The 12592-nt window shown below is 37.6% G+C and overlaps 1 pseudogene; it reads right to left on the minus strand.

Annotated features, from left to right (window-relative positions):
- LOC102468594 (luc7-like protein 3) overlaps nucleotides 1-3524 on the minus strand; it is a 58378-nt pseudogene extending 54854 nt beyond the window's left edge.
- Between the last annotated feature and the right edge of the window lie 9068 nt (nucleotides 3525-12592).

The raw sequence follows: 12592 nt of genomic DNA on the forward strand, positions 1-12592 counted from the left end.
GAGAAATTATCCCCCGGGGGGATGGCCAAGTTGCAATCCCTTCTCCTCTATTCTCCTCTCGGGATCGTGAGCATGCATGCACACGTGCCCAGTGTGAATTTAAGCCACTGGGTCTGGGACTCGAACCGTGGTCAACTACATGGGAGTCTAGCAACATAGCCATTACACCAACTGCTGGTCCTGAGAATGACTTTTCTAATGCACTTAACTAGAACAGAGATTCCTGTCCAAAGATTAGTTCAATGGAAAATGTATGTTTTCATTCTTCAAGAAGCCTTTACCTTTTTTATTTTTAAGAATTATTTATTTTTATTTATTATTATTATTTGTTAATTTGCTATTAGATGCACATGCTCACCCGAGAGAGACAGAGAGAGAGAGAGGGAAAGTGAGAATGCAAACCACCAGGTCCAGGACTTGAACTATGATGGGCTACATGGGAGTCCAGACCCTCAACCACCATGCCACTTGCTGGCCCCCTCCCTTTTTTATTAAGAATATATTGATTTTGGGGTCAGTAGATGATGTAGTGGTTATATCATAGGATTCCCACATGGCTGACCATGATGTGAGTACTGGGCCTGGTGGCTTAAAAATCATGCTGAGTGTGTGTGTGTGTGTGTGTGTGTGTGTGTGTGTGTATGTTTGCATGCCTAAGATCTTAAAAGGAGAATGGATGAGAAGGGGTCTTGGTGTGGCCATCCCCCCTGGGGGATGATTTCTCACTTTCCATCTCACTGTCTCTATCTTTCTTTCTCTACAGGGAGTGCATGACCTTATAGCTTAAAAAATACATCCATTTTCATGTGTGTGTGTGTACATTAAATATCACTTTTTAAAATACATAGAGAAAGAAATAAGTAGAAAGAATAATAATATAGATTGCTAAAGAATAATAACATAGATTGCTAAAGACAGAAAATTAAGTTTAATAGCTTCCTAACGGTTTCACAATTTAAACTGTTCACAAACAATGCTAATTTTCCTAGATGACATATTTCTTTTGGATACAAACCAATAAGACACTTACTTGGTGTAGTGTCATTCATTGTTCTATATAATAAGCCAAGAAGTAATGGTTCTAGTTTCATGCTCTTATGTTTCCTTAATCAACCAGTATCTTAAGAGAGAAACTAAATTGCAATAATAAGCATTTCATGATACATCACTTAAGATTCAAAATTCAGTTTATGTAGCTAAATTCGAGTAAGATGAAATATATCAAATAATTTTTTTGTACTTTTAGTTGAATATATACATTTTTTTTTTGAGAGGATTTTGCATGTGCTTGCCAGAAAGACAGAGAGAGATGGAGAGACAGAATGCGAGAAATCACCCCCCAGAGGGAATGGCCATGCAGCAATCCCTTCTTCTCCATTCTCCTCTCAGGATCTTGGGCACACACGCACATGAGCCTGGCATGAGTTTAAGCCACTGGATCCAGACTCTAACCTCGGTCAACTACATGGGAGTCCAGTGACATAGCCATTATGCTAATTGGTGGTCCCGTTGTTCAATATTTTAACAACTTATTTTGAGCTATGATTTTGTTGGCTGTAAGACACAATGTGATTTTGTTTTGTTGAGAAAGAGAAAACGGCTACCAGTTATAGTAGCAGAGTGCTTTTGATAAATGAATTCTCATTTCAGAAGTGTTAAATTATAAAACATGAGTGACTTAGAACTCATATTATTATAATAATACACATAAATAACATAAGTAATAAAATAAAATACTAAATAAATAAAATAATATTTTTTTCAGTTTTTAGAGAAGCTATGCAAAAATAGTATACAAAGAGATAAATGTAGTCAGTCGTCTCATCTACAAAAAAAAAAGCATCTCATTATCAAGACTTGTCTTGACAATAAATCTTCCCTGATTATATTTTTCCAAATACTTATATTTAAGCTTACACTATGGGTAATGCGGGCCCAACCATGGTGGTGCAGGTGATAAGAGTGTCACTGTGCAGTACTGGAGCCATATGACAGGGACCAGTCTTTGGTTCCCAGATTGGTCTGGACAGACCAACAATGCCCATGACCGTGCCTGTGATTCTAGCTGGCAGGAAGGCTGGGGCAATATCACGACTTGGAATGACCCATTCAGAACTGCCTGTATCTACTTCTCTCTCTCTCATGAAAAACGAAAGAAAGAAATCAAAAGATATTTAAAAACACCTCTTAAAAATATTTAAAATGAAAGGCATTCAATTTTAAAATAAAACAAAGAACATACAAATATCTCAATAAACTGTTATCATTTTGGTTTTTTTGATGGAGTGTGCACTCACCAGAAAGAGACAGAGAATGAGAGAGGGAGAAAGAATCCCTTGTGGGGCACAGTCTTGTCACATCTTTCTCCTTCATTTTTCCATCCTGTTGGCATTGGGACATGCACATACACACACTTGCAAACACACACACCAGCATATGTTTTCCAGCTGCCATGGCCAGAACTTGAATCGAGATCAGTCATCCAGGATCTGGGATTCCTTAACCACTAGGAAGATGATAACAGGCATACTTTAATGGTAGAGCATTGTTACAAGAAAGTATTTTAAAAATTGACATTTAAATCCTTGACACAACTTTAACAAAAATGGAAAAGATGAAAGCAATTTCTTTTTCAAAATAAACATTATAATGTGGATATTGTAGTTCTCTTACCGTTTTTCTCCTCTGGGATGAGCAGTCTCAGTGGTATGCTCATGAGATCAAACATTAATTTACTTTGGCACTCTATATTTCTATAAATTTATTTCCTCTATGTGTTTTCATTTATCTATTTATTCAGCCAAAGTAGTTTGCATAAGTCTGAGTGTTCCTTGACCATCAATATATGGTGTAATATAGTCATTCATACCACAAAGTTGATTATTTATGAAAAATTCCTTTAGAGTTGTTAGTAGAAATATAATAAGACTCAAATGGAATTAAATTTAAAATATTGCTGCTAGATGAACACATCAAAATCAGAAGTTTTGAATTATATGCACCGTTAGACTTCTCTAACCAAAAGGTTGTATACGACAGCATTTGTTGGGGGAATCATCTCAAACTCTCATTACTATGGCAGCTCAGAAGTCCCACGAAAGGCTGTCAACAGGATATCCTGGGGTTCTGGTCAACCTCTCATGACTATGGAAGCTCAGAAATCCCACATTAGGCTGCCTGTCAACTGGATATCCTGGGGTTCTGGAAGCATAGACCAATACATGACCAAAGGTCTCAGAAGTAAGAAAGCTAATGATGCAACTCACAGCCTGAGGCTGAAAGTCTGGGAACTCTGCAGGGAGGGGTTACTGATCTAAATGCTGGAGTCTGAAAGTAGACAAGCTTTGAGTACTGATGTTCACGGCCACAGGTTGATCTTGCTCTCTCAAGAGGCCCATTTGTCTTCTGTAATAATTCTCTCTGGGCCCTTTGTTGATCGATTTATACTTGCCCACATTGAGGGTGGATCTTCCATAATTAATCTATGCAGACTCACCTGTAAGTCTTCCTGGAAACACCGTCATAGACACCTCAGACTGATGCTTTTTCTAGGTATTCCTTAGTCAATGTAGCTGACACCCAAAAGTAACCATCATGTTCACTTTGCTGTTTTGTGACACAGACAAAATAGTTTTAATGTTTAATCAAGCTGTTGAGTTAGGCAAGAAGGAAAGAGCGGGTAGAGGAGAAATGACATTCATTTCCTTTCTCCAATATGCCTCAAGCTGATTCCAAAATGTTGCATAATTGAATGGAAGCAGTGCTAGAAAATATTAGTTCAGGTGGTTCTCCTTCAGCCCCAGTTAGCTCCTTATGCAATCTTATTTCATTATAGCTACTGATGATGAACCTAAGTATCAATGTTATTGATATATCGTTAATACTATGTTGATAATTTTTATCCTTATTTCCTCTTCATTAAAATAATGTTACTGTTTCTATGGAAAATTTCTCATTTGCAATTTTGGAAAAGGTTTATATTTTGACTTGGGCATTTTATTTTTTAAACCTAGTTTAAAAATAAATTCATAGTAGGGCCAGCAGATGATATAGTAGCTATGTCGCTGGCCTCCCACATGGCAGACCATGATTCAAGTCCCAGACCTGGTGGCTTTAAACTCACACCAGGCAGGTGTGCATGCATGCCCAAGATCCCAAGAATGTAGGAAAAGGGATTGCAGCATGGCCATACCCTCAAGTGGTGATTTCTTGCTTTTTGTCTCTCTGTCTCTCTCTGTCTCTGGAAAATGCATGCACCCTATAGTAAAACTCTCTTGGGGAAAAAAAGAAGAAAGAAATAAAAAAGAAAATCTGGAAACAGGCTTCTTGGGTTCAGGTGCCAGGATTGCCACTCGTCATCTCTGATGCTCTGGGTGGTCTGATTAACTCCTTTTTGCTTCAGTTTCTTTATTGGTGAATTGGGACTCTGCCTCACTCAATTGCTATGAGCTGTAATCATGATAAAAGATGTAACATTTTAAGCACAGTTTCTAACGTATCTGTTAACCTGGCATGTTAGTCAGAATAGGCTAACTTCTCTAACAGCTCCCGAATTCTAGTGGGTATTGGTGAATGAATAATTCAGTTTTACTTTTCAACCCTACCTGGGTTCAATGCAGATGGAGGTAAATGATTTCTGGAAGGTGAGCCTATATCTCACTGGACCCATTGATTCAAACTTTTCTGGTGCATTGCCCTGCTCAGTTCTATGTCGTGAAAATCACCTAGATGAGGGAAGAGACTGAGCATTACATTGGACATGTTTTTGCAGGTTATCTGGAACTGGTAACTTCAATTCCAGTCACATTACATTTGCTACAACCGAAGGACATGGCTACATTAATTTCAAGGGAGGCAGAAATACTCTGTCTTGCTGTGAATTCTAAAAGAAAAAGAGCATAATATTGATGTTCACCACTTGCAGGCTTTCCCATCTATATTTTTAGTCCTTAATAAATGTAAAGTAAATTATTGTTCTTATCAGAAAAAAGGCCCGGGAACCAGCAGTTAGCGTAATGGCTATGTCATTGGACTCCCACGTAGTTGACCACAGTTCGCATCCCGGACAGACCTGGTGGCTTTAAACTCACACCAGGCAGGTGTGCATGCATGCCCAAGATCCCAAGAATGTAGGAAAAGGGATTGCAGCATGGCCATACCCTCAAGTGGTGATTTCTTGCTTTTTGTCTCTCTGTCTCTCTCTGTCTCTGGAAAATGCATGCACCCTATAGTAAAACTCTCTTGGGGAAAAAAAGAAGAAAGAAATAAAAAAGAAAATCTGGAAACAGGCTTCTTGGGTTCAGGTGCCAGGATTGCCACTCGTCATCTCTGATGCTCTGGGTGGTCTGATTAACTCCTTTTTGCTTCAGTTTCTTTATTGGTGAATTGGGACTCTGCCTCACTCAATTGCTATGAGCTGTAATCATGATAAAAGATGTAACATTTTAAGCACAGTTTCTAACGTATCTGTTAACCTGGCATGTTAGTCAGAATAGGCTAACTTCTCTAACAGCTCCCGAATTCTAGTGGGTATTGGTGAATGAATAATTCAGTTTTACTTTTCAACCCTACCTGGGTTCAATGCAGATGGAGGTAAATGATTTCTGGAAGGTGAGCCTATATCTCACTGGACCCATTGATTCAAACTTTTCTGGTGCATTGCCCTGCTCAGTTCTATGTCGTGAAAATCACCTAGATGAGGGAAGAGACTGAGCATTACATTGGACATGTTTTTGCAGGTTATCTGGAACTGGTAACTTCAATTCCAGTCACATTACATTTGCTACAACCGAAGGACATGGCTACATTAATTTCAAGGGAGGCAGAAATACTCTGTCTTGCTGTGAATTCTAAAAGAAAAAGAGCATAATATTGATGTTCACCACTTGCAGGCTTTCCCATCTATATTTTTAGTCCTTAATAAATGTAAAGTAAATTATTGTTCTTATCAGAAAAAAGGCCCGGGAACCAGCAGTTAGCGTAATGGCTATGTCATTGGACTCCCACGTAGTTGACCACAGTTCGCATCCCGGACCCGGTGGCTTAGAACTCACGCCGGGGGTGTGTGCGTGCGTGCCCAAGATCCCGAGAGGAGAGTGGAGGAGAAGGGATTGCGGTTTGACCATCCTCCCTGGGGGGTGATTTCTCGCGTTCTGTCTCCATGTCTCTCTCTGTCTGGCGAGCGCACGCGCCCTATAGCAAAAACCTCTCCAAAAAAAAAAAAAAAAAGAAAAAAGAAAAAAGGCCCTATGGCCATTGGTTTGAATATGGTAAAGATTCCTGTCCAACTTTCAACACCTGTGGGTCATAGAAGGGCTTACATTTTTAAGTCGAATAAGAAATTAGGCATAGTATTGTGCATTCTGTCATGTTCAAGTTGATGGGATAACAATAAAGTTTAATTTTTATGAATTGTACTAATCATATATTTCATTATTAAAGGTAGATTGCAGAAAATAGATTTAGATTTGTTTTTGACTGGTCATCCCATCAGTGATAATCAATAAATATAAAAAGAATTCATTCAGACTTCAGACAGTAATAAATGTCTCAATACAAGGCTGCCCCGTAGCTTAGTGGCTAAAGGGAGTCAGATCCTATATGGCTGACCACAGTTTGAACCCCAGCACTGGTGGCTTGAACAATCCATTAGGCATGGGTGTATGCCATGCCCCAAATCCCAACAGGATGGAGAAATGGAGGAAAAAGGATTGCAGCATGATGATGTCTCACTGAGGATGTTTCTCCTTCTCACTCTCTCACCCTCTCTCTATATCTCTCTCTGTTTCTAGTGAGTGCAAACATCCTCTGGCAATTAAAAAGAATTGTCAATATAAAAATATTAAGGTCATGAATGTTGATGTGAAGGCAGATAAAATTTCTACAAAAAGGATGTTACACAGAGAATTTAAAAAACCTACAGAATCTTGGTGATAAGAATTTGCCAGATTTCCCAAAGCTCATAGAAAATACATATCATGAAAAACTGCATGCATTTCAAAATGGCTTGCACTAAAATAAACTTTTCCTTTAATTCTAATTTTCTATGAATTTTTTGAAGTACCCTTATATGCATTGATAAAGCATTTAATAAAAATGTACAAGTTCCTGCTAAGGATTTATTGAGAAGATGTAAGATGTATTTACTGTGATGATGTAGCAGTGAAAATACCTTTTTTTTTTTTTGTAGATGTTTTTTGCTATAGGGCATGTGCGCTCGCCAGACCGACAGAGAGAGACAGAGAAACAGAAAGCAAGAAATCACCCCCCAGGGGGTATGGCCATGGCACAATCCCTTCTCCTCCATTCTCCTCTCGGGATCTTGGGCACGCACACACACGCACCTGGCGTGAGTTTTAAGCCACCGGGTCCAGGATGTGAACCGCGGTCAACTACGTGGGAGTCTAGCAACATAGCCATTACACTAACCGCTGGTCTCGCAGTGAAAATATTTTTTATGATTAAAATTGCAATGGCAGACTAGCTGTCATGGTGTGGGCAGTAGAAGTCTGGTATGCAATGCTTAAGCTGCATTGAAGGTCACAGCGTGTGTCCAGGGTCAGCATGAAACACGTGAGGCATGTGCAAACATGTCCGTGATCCTGGTTAGCTATAACGTGGCAGGGGAGATCTTGCCAAGAATAACCTGTACCTCTCTCTCTTTAAATAAACAAAATAAAAATAAATGTTTAAAAATTGAATTCAAATGAAAATGCTTGAAAATAATTAATGTTGACAGCAATTCAAAAATGGAGAATACATCTAGATGGACTTTGGGGTTGCTGGGTTGGTGTTTACAGCCCATACGGCGTTCTCCTCTCCAATGCCTTATGCGGACCTGTATTTTAAAAAATAACAATAATAATTTATGATAGAGGGTGTGGACGTGTATGAGAGAGAGAGAGAGAGAGAAGAACTTTTCTAAGGGCTTTATCATGCCATTTTCTCCAGTCCTCCAGTTCACCAGAATTCGGGTCATGTGTGCACAAGCCCAGCGTGTTCTCAGGCTAACTAGGCAAGGGAGTTGAGCTGTGGTTGACACATGGCTTCCAGCTGCTGACTGCAGCACCGAAGCTGGGCCTGAATCGTTATTTTATTGAAATGATTGAGGAGTATGGTAATTGACAGATCAAGTACAATTTCTGAGACTTGTTTGTTTGCCAGACTGTAACCTCAATAGGGTTGGATTAGACAAAAGTATAGTTTCATTAATCTTCTTTTGTTCTTTTCTTTGACAACTGTAATGTAATTTTTTTTTTTTTTTGTATATGAGAGAGAAACTGTAAGATTTAGATTTAGGCTTTGCTTGGAGGTGGGCAGTAGAGGCTGTTTGCCCTGAATATCAATTAGTGAAGGGTAATTTATGATATCTTAACAGATTACAAAATTCTGCAATGGTTTATGTCATTCCATTGTTAATTCAACTCACTTATATCATCTTCACTCCAAGATTCAGACTGTACCAGCAGTTCTCTGTTAAACATTACCAATCTTGGAAAAGATACAGGAGAATATGGCAAGCTATATATTGACCTTTAACATTTCTGCAATGGGGTAATGCAGTTTATTTTTATTTATTTATTTTTTTCTTTTAGGTTTTTGCTATAGGGCACATGGGCTCAGAAGAGAGGAGAGAGAGGGAAAATGAGAAATTTTCCCCCAGGGAGATGGTCCTGCCACAGTCCCTTCTCCTTCATTCTCCTCACAGGATTTTAGGCATGCACACACACGTGCCCAGTGTGATTTTCAAGCTACCAAGTCTAGGACTCGAATTGTGATTGTTCATGTGGGAATCCAGCATCTTAACCACCATGTTATCTCCTGTCCCCAGATATCAATCATTCTTGCTTTTCTTTATATATATATATATAAATACACACATACACACACACATATATATGTATATACATATATACATACATATATATATGTATATATATATATACTCCTTTGGAATGAGGAAGAAAATATTTTTGAAAAACAATACAATCTATCATAATCTATTCTCCTGATCTTAAATATTTATTTCCATTCTTCTCTTACATGGAAGACATCCAATGAGACAACCTGAAAGTCTCTACGAGCCACTTTCTACCATTCAGTCTCCTCTTTAACAGTCTCTGGTATCGCCCTTCTCTCTCTACTACCATATCTTCAGATCTATTTCCGTCCGCCATAGAGTGCAAATATTCATTACAAATTGAATGTATCGTTCAAAGTCTGGCTCACTTTGTTCAACCTTATGACTTTATTTATCCACTTTGAATCAAATGGTAGCTTTTTATATTTCAATCATATCTCAACAGATTTTTTAATTCTTCTTCTTATTTTTAGGCTTTTGCCATAGGGCATGTGTGCTTGCTGGAGGGAGGCAGAGAAATGGGAAGTGAGAAATCACCCCCAGGGGGATGGCCACACCACAATCCCTTCTCTTCCATTTTCCCCGGATGTTGAGCAAACACACACACACTTTCTGGTGGTGACTTTTCAAACCTCCAGGTCTAGGCACTCAAGCAACAGTCCGCCATGTGGGAGTCCAACACTTGAACCACAGGTCACTTGCTGCCCTTAGTTTTTGTTTTCTTTTCCTTTTTTAAAAAAGAACTTTTCTATATAGTTTAACATATCTCTAGTTCTGTCGATTTTTTGCTTTGCTTTTTTCCTCCATGTATATTTTCGAGTTCACAAATACGGGCGGGTCAACAACTAGGAATCATCTTAATCTCAAATCAGCATTATTAAGGAGATTTTTAACAGGTGGGTTTTGATCAGTGATTCTTGAGGGAAGATTTTAAGTCTGTGGCAACAATAAAAGAGAGAAATGCAGTTTTAAAAAATACCATACCATGCCCCTTGGATTCTCCCTGAAAACTTAAAATAAGTTTGGTAATATTTCAATTGTATTTCAAAATTAAAGTGTTTTTTTAATTTTGACTAGATGATTTTAAAACGAACGTGACAGATTTATAATGTCAAGGTCTCCTAATTTGTTTCCTAACCTCTTATTAAAATGACACCTTGATGACCATCTATATTACATGAGTTAATTGTTGTATTAGACTGTAAATATACAGATACTTAGAAGCAATGAGTATCCCACATTTTCCTCTTCTGATACCAGTACAGAATGCACATTTAATACATGTTTATGTCTACTAACAGAAAAAAAAATCTTGATAGTAATTAAATCTTAATTACACTTAATTTAAGTTAATTTTCAGAATAATTCTGAGCTAGGTCTCTTCATTACCATTTCAGTTTAACAAATGAATGCAACGAGGCATAGAAAATTCAGTGTCTTCCATGTAAATAACAGATCGTTGTATTTTGACTACAGACTCTTTGGCTCCAGAATTGTACTCTCAACCAATCCATTACACTGACTTGCCACTTAAATATATTAATGGACACATACTATTTTGCTATAATCATGAGAAATGAAATGAACGATAATGCAAGCTACTCTTATGAATATGTCATGGATATTCAATTTCATGTAAACTAAATACCCCAACATCTAACAGAGCAGTTTAGTTTCTGTTTATACCTAATAAATATATATTACACAAATGGACAAGTGAATGATTATAATCTAACTCAGAGAATGAATTATGACTAGACTATTAACCTTTTTTTATTTTCTAGCTAATAAATCTCTTCCTAAAACTTGGAGAAAACATTCTCTTAGTCTTAAGCTTATAAATGAGACATGTAAAAAAATGAAAACACACAGAATTTACTCTGAATTTCAAAATGAGATATGAAAATTAGCTATGGCATTGAGGAAGTAATTTGAATGGTATTTTAGAATTTTCATTGTTAATAGCCTCAAATTAATTAGAAATCCCTTATTTTGTCTTTGGTATTTTAATAGTTTAACTAAAATTGTTTTTGCATTTGTTTTGGGACTCTTATCCAGCTATCTGACTGATGGCTTTTGCTCAGATCAAGAGCAATTGTGAAGGTGGTGAATGGCAGATAGAGATAATGAGGAACCAATTGACTTCAGGAGACACTGTGTTGTCTTGGATCAACTGTCTATGGTGCCGCACTCTTCAGAAATTAATGTAATTCCATGAATGAATAATGATTTAAATGTACTCTTAATAACTGGTAGAGGATAAGTGTTTTTCTCTTGGATATAATCATAAAAATTGAGGTGGCTGTGACTAGACGTATGTTCTTATTAATGTTATTCAACACAAACTGACAACAAAAACAAACAGGAGACGAAAACACAAAAAGCTATTTCAAATATATAGGGTCATGACACATTTTTGCATAGAGAAATGGGAAAATACATCATGATTTTCTGATGAGCCAATATATAAAGCAATGTGTGGATTAAATGGTCATACTCAAATTTTCTAAGTCCGATATCTTAAGAGTGTTAATTTTTTTGTCTCATAGAGATTTTGCTGTAGGGCACATGTTCTTGCAGGAGAAACAGAGAGAGACAGAGAGACAGGGACAAATCACCCACCATGAGTTGGCCAGGTTATAATCCTTTCTACTCCATTCTCCTCTTGGGATATTGGGCACACATGCACATGCACCCAGCATAAATTTTAAGCCAAGGATTTGGAACTTGAATCATGTTCAACTATGTGGGAGTTCAGCGAAGTAAACTTTATGCAATCTGTTGGTTCCAAAAAATAACATTTTTAGTATTAGGGTAACCTAAGGGTGTCTGTCTCTGTGGAAAGCTACCATTTTATATGGTGCATGTAAAACATATATAATGCATACAATAAAAAGATTTTATCAAGTACAAAACTAGTACTTTCCATTGCTCAGTAAGTGACTAAAAGCAAATGAAAAATTAAATCCTAATTGAATATACTTCAGAGGAAAATCATGTGCATATGCTGTGATTTTTTTGGTTCCTATTTATTCATCAAATATTTGCACAATGCTTATTTTTTTTTCACCGCACCCTATAGGGATTGGTAATAAATTAATCAAAAATAGATACTGTAGCATGGTGTTAACCTGGACCCCACATGGCTGACTAAATGGTTAGAGGCCTGGACTCAGTGGTTTGAAAATCATGCCAGGCACATGTGCTTATGTGCCCAAAATCTTGAGAGGAAGATGGAAGAGAAGGGATTGTGGAGTTTGCAGTGTGACCATCCTCACTGGAGGGGTGATTTCTCACTTTCTCTCTTTCTCTCTCACTGTCTCTCTCTCTTGCTGGCAAGCACAGGCTCCCTATAGAAACAAACAAACAAACTATAATATTGACAAATTTAATATCTACCGGAGTCTGAAAAGTAAAATCACATGGTACACTGAGATATACAGAGTTCTTTTTCAAGTACCACAAGAGCAGAGTGGAGATCAGATGAGTCCAATTTCTGGAGTACAAAGAGTTGTTGGATTATCATAACTATTTATGCATGTGAGAATATATTTAATCTCCTTCAGGTTTATTTGAATATCTCCATCCACAGTCTATGTGGCTGTTCTAAGATAGTCAATTACTGTTTTCCCCTCCACTTTTGAGTGAGCCTGCCCCACGAGTGTCAGAAAGTATTGCTCAACTCCAAAGTCATTGTATTTTGATCTGGCTGGTAGGTCCTAGCCAAGACAT

This window comes from Tupaia chinensis, unplaced genomic scaffold (genome assembly GCF_000334495.1).
Source record: "Tupaia chinensis unplaced genomic scaffold, TupChi_1.0 Scaffold000281_1, whole genome shotgun sequence".
Classification (NCBI taxonomy): Eukaryota; Metazoa; Chordata; class Mammalia; order Scandentia; family Tupaiidae; genus Tupaia; species Tupaia belangeri.